This window comes from Talpa occidentalis, unplaced genomic scaffold (genome assembly GCF_014898055.3).
Source record: "Talpa occidentalis isolate TD23 unplaced genomic scaffold, MPIMG_talOcc4v2.1 talOcc4.2, whole genome shotgun sequence".
In the NCBI taxonomy this organism is placed as follows: Eukaryota; Metazoa; Chordata; class Mammalia; order Eulipotyphla; family Talpidae; genus Talpa; species Talpa occidentalis.
The window spans coordinates 111,948,093-111,955,509 of record NW_023602073.1 but is presented as its reverse complement, the minus strand read 5'-3'; positions in this window follow the sequence as shown (position 1 = coordinate 111,955,509).

Here is a 7,417-nt window from a genome sequence, read left to right as displayed (position 1 = left end):
TTTACGCATGCAAGAGCTGGGGCACAGGCCAGAGATGCGGGGGGGTGAGAGGATTCAGTAGAGACAGAGTGGGGAGCAGAACAGGCAGACTGACCGCAACACACTGCTGAGGGGAGCAATGGGCGAGACAGGAGCGGTCTGCCTTGCCAGGTGCGTTGCTCCCTGGCGGGCCGGGGATCGAACTCGTGCTGCAGAGGCTGCGGATTGCTTCATAGTGCGGTGCTTAACCCCTTGCGCCACTAGGAAGGCCCGATTTTATCTGTATTTCAGGACATTTCCTTAGGTCATTTCCCAGAACTAGAATTACCATCTTCAAACACTATAAATAGTCTAAATTCACAGTACTCTGTAGAAAGATGGTACAAATTTATTCTTTTCTCAAGAATGAGTGGGAGTATGTATTTCACCTCACCTTTGTAACATGTCACTCTTTTGAGGGCTTTTATGCAAACTTCGCGCCAGAAGCAAGTGCACAAAAAGTTTTATTGTGTGTAATGTAAGAAATATTCAACTACTTTAGACCCTCAAACACAAGCTGCATTAGCTCAGTAGTACTAATACATAAAAAAATTCAAACACCCCTGAACTTTAGGAGGCAAGACAGAAGAGTAAAGGAATAAAGCTGGAGCAGAATGACCAGCTGCTCTCCAAACACATGTTCTCTTCAGATGGCACAATGAGGTCAGACTAAATGGTCTCCGTTGCAGCTGGGGGCTTAGTGGAGTTCAAGCCACCTGAACGCGGACCGAAGAGAAGTACGCTGATAAAATCCGCCAGCCTCATCCTGCCTTCTCCGTCCTCCTGCTTCGGCTGCACGCGGATGACTCCGTGCACGCAGGGCCAGTGAAGACCCGCTGGGCGCGGAAAGGGCGGGAGGTGTGTGCAACGCGCAGGGTAAGGCGCGGAAGGCTCTGAGGAGCAAGGGAAAGGAGCAACGTGCAGAATAACGAAAGATCGGGTCGACTGTGTGAATGAAATGCAGAAAAGTGATTGAAGGCAGAGAAGGAATGGAAAGGGCCGTGAGGACTTAAGTGTAAAAAAACACCGACGGAGGGCGCCTCCTGGTGGCAAGTAGGAGCAATGCCGCAAAAGCGCTGAGACGTGACAGGGCCAGGATGGCCCGATCCCAGGGCTGCGGCAGAGGGCTGGCCGGCGATGGGGCGCGCCGCCTGGTGGCGAGAAGGAGTAAGTGGCAAAATCGCAGAAAAAGTGGAAAGGGGCGGGGCCAAGCTGAGAGCAAGGCGTGAAAGGGCAGAGTTTGTGTTAACAGCCTTGAAGAAGCTAGCCAGGCAGCATAAAATACTGGCAAGGAAGGGTTGAAATATGTACTATCATTCATGCCTGAGAAAATAAATTCATACCACCCTTCTGCAGAGAACCTTGACTTTAAAATATTTTTATTTTAAAGAAAAATAGTATTTTAAATACTAAAATAGTATTTTAAAGAAAAATAGCTATTTTTGGGAAATGAACTAAAGAAATAGTCTGAAATAGATACTCTTTTTAAAATAGTAATAAATGGTTGGAAACAATCTCAATGTACACCCCAGGAAACGGTGAAATAAATGACAGTGTGGACATAAAATAAACGTAGCAATCAGATACAATAATTTTGAATAGTTTTTAGTGATGTGGAACATACTTGTTACAATGTTAAGTGATGAAAGTACAATATAAAGTCCCGGAGAGAATGTAATTCCATCACAGAAGGAAAATATTAATGAAATATACTCTCTTTAGCCCTTATATATATGAACAATAGAATGGAAAATTACTTTGATTGGAATATTATGCAGCAATGAAAATAATTACTCTAGCTGCATGCCACAATGTGGATTAATCTTGCCTACATATTGTTGAGTCAAGATATAAAATAAAGATATGATTTATTTAAATTTTAAATAGCAGACAAAATTAAAATCATGCTATTTAGCCAGCTCTTTGCCATTTCATAACAAGAATCATCTTTCCTCCATTGTCCAATAACATGTTCCTCACTTTTGTCTGTGAACTCATCAGAGTGGTCTTACTATCCATATTTCTAAAACATTCTGTTCATGATTGCATGGATATTCTATAGATTTCAGCATGCTCTATATACATCTCTCCTTTTCTTTCTGAGCCCTCATCTGATCATCTTTAACTGTTTGTTCAGGACACTGAATAGGCTTTTTCTACCCTGCACGACCAAACCCTTCTGCTCTTACTCATCATGCAGTTCCAAAGCCACTTGCCCTTTTTTAGGTATTTATTATAGCAGCACCCACTTCTCAGTACTAATTTCTTTCTTGGTTCCTGTAGGTAGCTGTAACCATAACACAGACCATGTAGCTTAAAAAAATGAATAGAAACTCATTTTTCACAGTCTGAAAGCAGAGAAGTCTAAGGTCAAGTGCAAGCAGGTTTGGTGTCTGGTGAGAGCTTGTCTCCTTGTTCATACACAGTCATCTTCTTGCTGCATCATCAAATGGAAGGAAATCTCTCTCTTTCAGAGGAAGACTGGGAGATGGGCATTTTCATCTGCTAACCTCTGCTGGGATAACCAGTTACAAACTATTTGCTACAGTTCCAGTTTTGAACCAGTAAACACAAGCCTGATGGTACCAGAACCAGGCTAGCAGGAGATGTGTTTTTGGGTGGCAGCCACAAAAGTTCAGGCACCAGATGAGTACACAGTTCCTTTCTTAGAGACACCAGCGACTGTGGTGTAGCAAATGGACAGCAGGGTTGGTGGATAGACTGTAAATAATCTCTCTTCTTGATGAGGCCTGAAAGCTAGATCTAAATTATGAAGGTCATATTGTTCATACAGCCTTTACTGTGTCAAGAGTAGGACTGTTAGCAAACCAGCTCCTCTTCCTCCACCCTGATCCCCCTGCGCAGTCCCCAGGTGATGTCTGATCACATTACCCTGCCTTCAGTAAATCAGGAAGCAAATGCTTAAGGCAGTAAACTAGTGACAATGAACAGGGCCATTAGGATACCAGGCAGATTTTCTCCAAAGCAATGTTATTTGACTAATTTACACGAAGCAATATTTCAACTTATCTTGATAACAAGTTCCAAACACCTCAATATGGTTTGAGCAACAAAGGAAGAACCCAGCACTTGCACATTTTTACCCTGAGTGATCTAAAATTTCTAGCCTCATTAGCATACTAAAATCTCCATGTAGGGGAGGAGCTGAACTGCCATTTTCTAAACATGTGAAGTATGTGGAAGCATGTTCTATCCAGTGCTCATGCAGACGACCAGCATCTCATGCACCCAACCATTAAAGACTGCGTTGTCTCACTTCTGCCCTCCTAGTTTAAAGGCCCTTCCAAATCTTTATATGGGCACAGTTTTGGGGAACCCAACCTCTTGCCTCCATTACTTCTGTACAAGTAATAAATTACTTTCTCTGACAAAACTTGGGTCTGGTCTACTGGCTGACATATAGCGATGAACTCCTTGAGTTTCAAAACAATACCAAAAGGAAGCATGGGTGGGTCAGGGGAGTGGTTTATCCCACTCAAAATCTCTATTAGCCCCTTACCCATAGCTGTGCTAAAGCTACAATCAAAGTAAATATAACTTATCTTAAATGTAAGTCCTGTAACTCTCTCCACTTTCTATCCAGGTTGCTATGAAAAGATGCTCAACATCAATATTCAGGGAAATGCAATAAAAACCACTATGAATATTGCCTCATACCTGACAGAATGGCTTTTGTCAGAAAGACAAGAAATAAAATATCTTGGCAAAAGAGTGTGGGCAAAAGAGAACTGTCAGGTTTCAGGCCACACTACCTCAAAATGTGCCAAAGTAGCGTAGTGGAGATATAGCTTAGTGACTGAATTGGTGTTACTTGAGAAAGATGCAGGGATGATACTGACTACTTCCCTGAAAGCAGGAGTTAAGTCTTCAGGTGAAGAGGACCTCCCTGTAGCAGGAAGGAATAAAGTATCTTTATCACCACAGACCAGCATGCAGGCCTATTTAGCCATGTAAGTAAGTTCTGCTTTGCTCACTCAATTAACTTTCAAACCTGAAATGTCTCTGTCCTGTCAGTTCATCATAAATTTGTTGTTTGTCTTAAAAGATAGAAAAGCAACTTATTTTGAACTGCTTTGTGAAGTCCATGGTGTATGATTTTTTTTCTCCTGCCAATCTGTCCATTATTTATAAGGTTGCTTCAGCTAAGAATCTAAAAGGGTAGGGAAAAAATTTTTATCCCCTACAGAACCCTTGTGCACTCTTGGTAGGAATAAAATTGGTGCAGCCTCCATGGAAACAGTATTGAAATGCCATGCGATCCAGCAATTTCATTTCTCCTTATTTTGAAGGAAATGAAAACACTTATAAAATATATGACTGCATCCCCATGGTATATTCAGCATTATTACAATAGTCAAAATATGGAAACAATCTCACTATCCATTAATGTTTGAATGGATAAAGGAAATGCAGTTTGTGTGTGTGGATATTAGAATATTCTGACAATAAAAGAAGGGATCTCTGCAATTTGCATCAACATGGATGGACCTTAACGGTATTTACTAAGGGAAACAGCAAGAGCACACAGCTATTTTTAATGGGTAACAAGTGTATGTAGTAATAAAACCAAAGAGTACAGAGGTTTAACAGAGTAAATCTTATTCACCTGAGAATCAATTTAACCCATTAAAACCTACTCATGTAACCACTGTTAAAGTTCTTCTTATGTATCTTCCAGAAATACCTGTAAATACACCAGAAATGTTAGGCTAGATATCTCTACTCTTTTTTTTTTAAGATTTTTAAAAAATTTATTTATGCATACAAGAACTGGAGTGTAGACCAGAGGTCTGGGGTGGATGAGATGATTCACTGGAGACAGATTGGGGAGCAGAACAGGTGGCTCTACTGAAATATACTGCTGAGAGGAGCAGTGGGCAAGACAGGAGAGGTCTGCTGTGCATGTGGGTTAGTTCCCTGGCAAGGGATCAAACTCATGCAGCAGTGGCTGGCGATAGCTTGATAGCACTGAGACTTGAACCCCTGTGCCACCAGGGAGGCCCAATCTACTCTTTTTACTAAGATATAGTTAACATAGCATTGTATCAGTTTTGGGAGTACTCCATATTGACTGCATATTTCTATGTGTCATGAAATAATTACCATAATTTAGTTACCATCTGTCACTACAGTTGAAGTTTTTTTCTTGTGATGAAAATATTTAAAAGCTACTGTCTTAGCACTTTCAAATAGTCACGCATTGCTTAACAACCAGGATGTGTTCTGAGAAATGTGATATTGGGTGAATTCATGATTGTGCTAATGTCATATAAAGTACTTAGACATTTCTAAACAGCAGAGTGCTGTCCACTCCTGCTCTCTATAGGGACACTTTGTATGTGTGGTCTGTCATTGTCTGAACATGGCTCAGGGGTGCATAGGAGTGAATGATTTGTTGTATTTTCTCCTATTCTGTAAGTTGCCTTTTATACACTTTTTGCACACTCAAAATCTAGAAACTCAAAATCTTTTGGTGCACAAAAATCTAGAAACATTCTCAACTAATTTCTGGAGAGATACTAAACTCATTTTTTAACATCAATGAAAGGAGACAAAAATCTTATCTTAAATAAACACTAGATTTATTTATATGTCAATACATTACCCAAAAATCTTACATTGTACAAAGCCATGTAGACAGTGAATAGTCTAAAATCCAGATGTAATAAATCTACAGATCATCCTCTAAGACCCCAAATACACAAGAATGTATCTTACCCTCTAAGACCCCAAATCAAAACTGATTGGTGAAAACCTGTCTACAAGGGCAACCTCCAGATTTGTTTTCCTTTGGGACAGGCATTCAAACACCAGTATCTGTAATTCCCACTAACGTACAAAGTAGCAGTGGAGGTAACACGTATCCTGCAGTGAAAGGACACAGAATTTCCATCGTCTACAAAGGCAGCATCACTTAACCAAGTTGTAAATGAGCCTTAAACAACCACTGTAACTAGCAGAGGTTGCGGTTCTCGGCATGGGTAAAAGCTGTGATGCTCAACCTCAGCTGCACATGACCTTTACCAGGGGTACTTCTAAGAATATCACTACTCAAGTATGAATTAAAGTAGTCTGGAATGAAGCTTAAGAAAAAATGCTGTTATTCTAACGTCACTGAGGATTAAAAACCGGTGGAGAAAAGACTGATCCCTTGGATAAGGAATGAGAACACATGCTACAATCACTCTCTCCCTTTTTCCTCCTGGAGATTATGGATTCAGGACAGAGTAGTAGAAGCAGAATGTTACTTTGCCCTGCTCGATATGATAAGCACGTCCCATATCACAGGAAGGAGACACTTTGCACCCTGAGAAAACCAGAAGTAACAGGGTATCTAGCTGATTCTGATCTCAAGAACAATAAAATCTGGAGTATTCTCCCTAATGGACTCCCTACCAAGGCAGTTTTATCCCTGCTTCTGCTGTGCTGGTTTCTGAAAACTTGCCATGACCTTTGTGAATACGATAACCACGTGGAACAGTTTCTATTTTCTACCATGAACAGATCAACACAGATTCGGAAGCCATATTTTTATTTGGCATGACAGTTCAGTTCTTTTGTTGCTCTCTTTGCAGCTAAATGGTGTCCTTTTCTAAACGTTTCTGTCACTGAGTCTTTCTTCAACACAGTTAAAGCTTAGCGTGCTTGGACTCAGAACTGGGTGATCTCTAAGGGAAGAAAGTCTCCACAAGTGATAAGGGAGAGGAGTGAGAAAGGAGAAGTGGCTCAGTTGGCCCGTGGGCGCTTCAAGGTGCAACCCAAGACCCTGCTCAGCCATAAATGTGTATGGGCAGCACCGAGCAAATCCCAAGGCAGTGTCAGCTCCTCTCTGTAGCTTTGATAGCTGGTGTCCCCTATGCTGCCCTACTGCGTTGTACTAAGCAATGCTCCCGAATTCTAAACTAAGAATGACCCCAAGGGCCTCCCTGGTGGCTCAGGTGGTTGAGCGCAGCTCTGTGAAGCTGTCCGCAGACTCTGCAGCGCAAGTTCGATCCTGGTCAGCCGGTGAGAATCCCACATGGCGCAGCAGACCTCTCCTGTCTCACCCACTGCTCCCCTCAGCAGTATATTTTGTCAGTCTGCCTGTTCTGCTCTCCGCTCTATCTGTGGTGAATCCTCTCACACTCCCGCACATCTGGCCTGTACCCCAGTTCTTGTATACATAAATCTTTTTTTTTTCTAAAAAAAGAATGACCCCAAAAGCACATATAAAAATACTAGAAATGAAGAGGCATAAACACACACCAAGGAAACAAGAGTTCTGTTACTACTGACTTTTCTGTAACTGGGGAAAACATATTACAATAAGCTTTACTGGCTCTTTAGATAACAGAAAGGTGGTCATAACAAATTTGACATGAAACGGAATGATAAATAT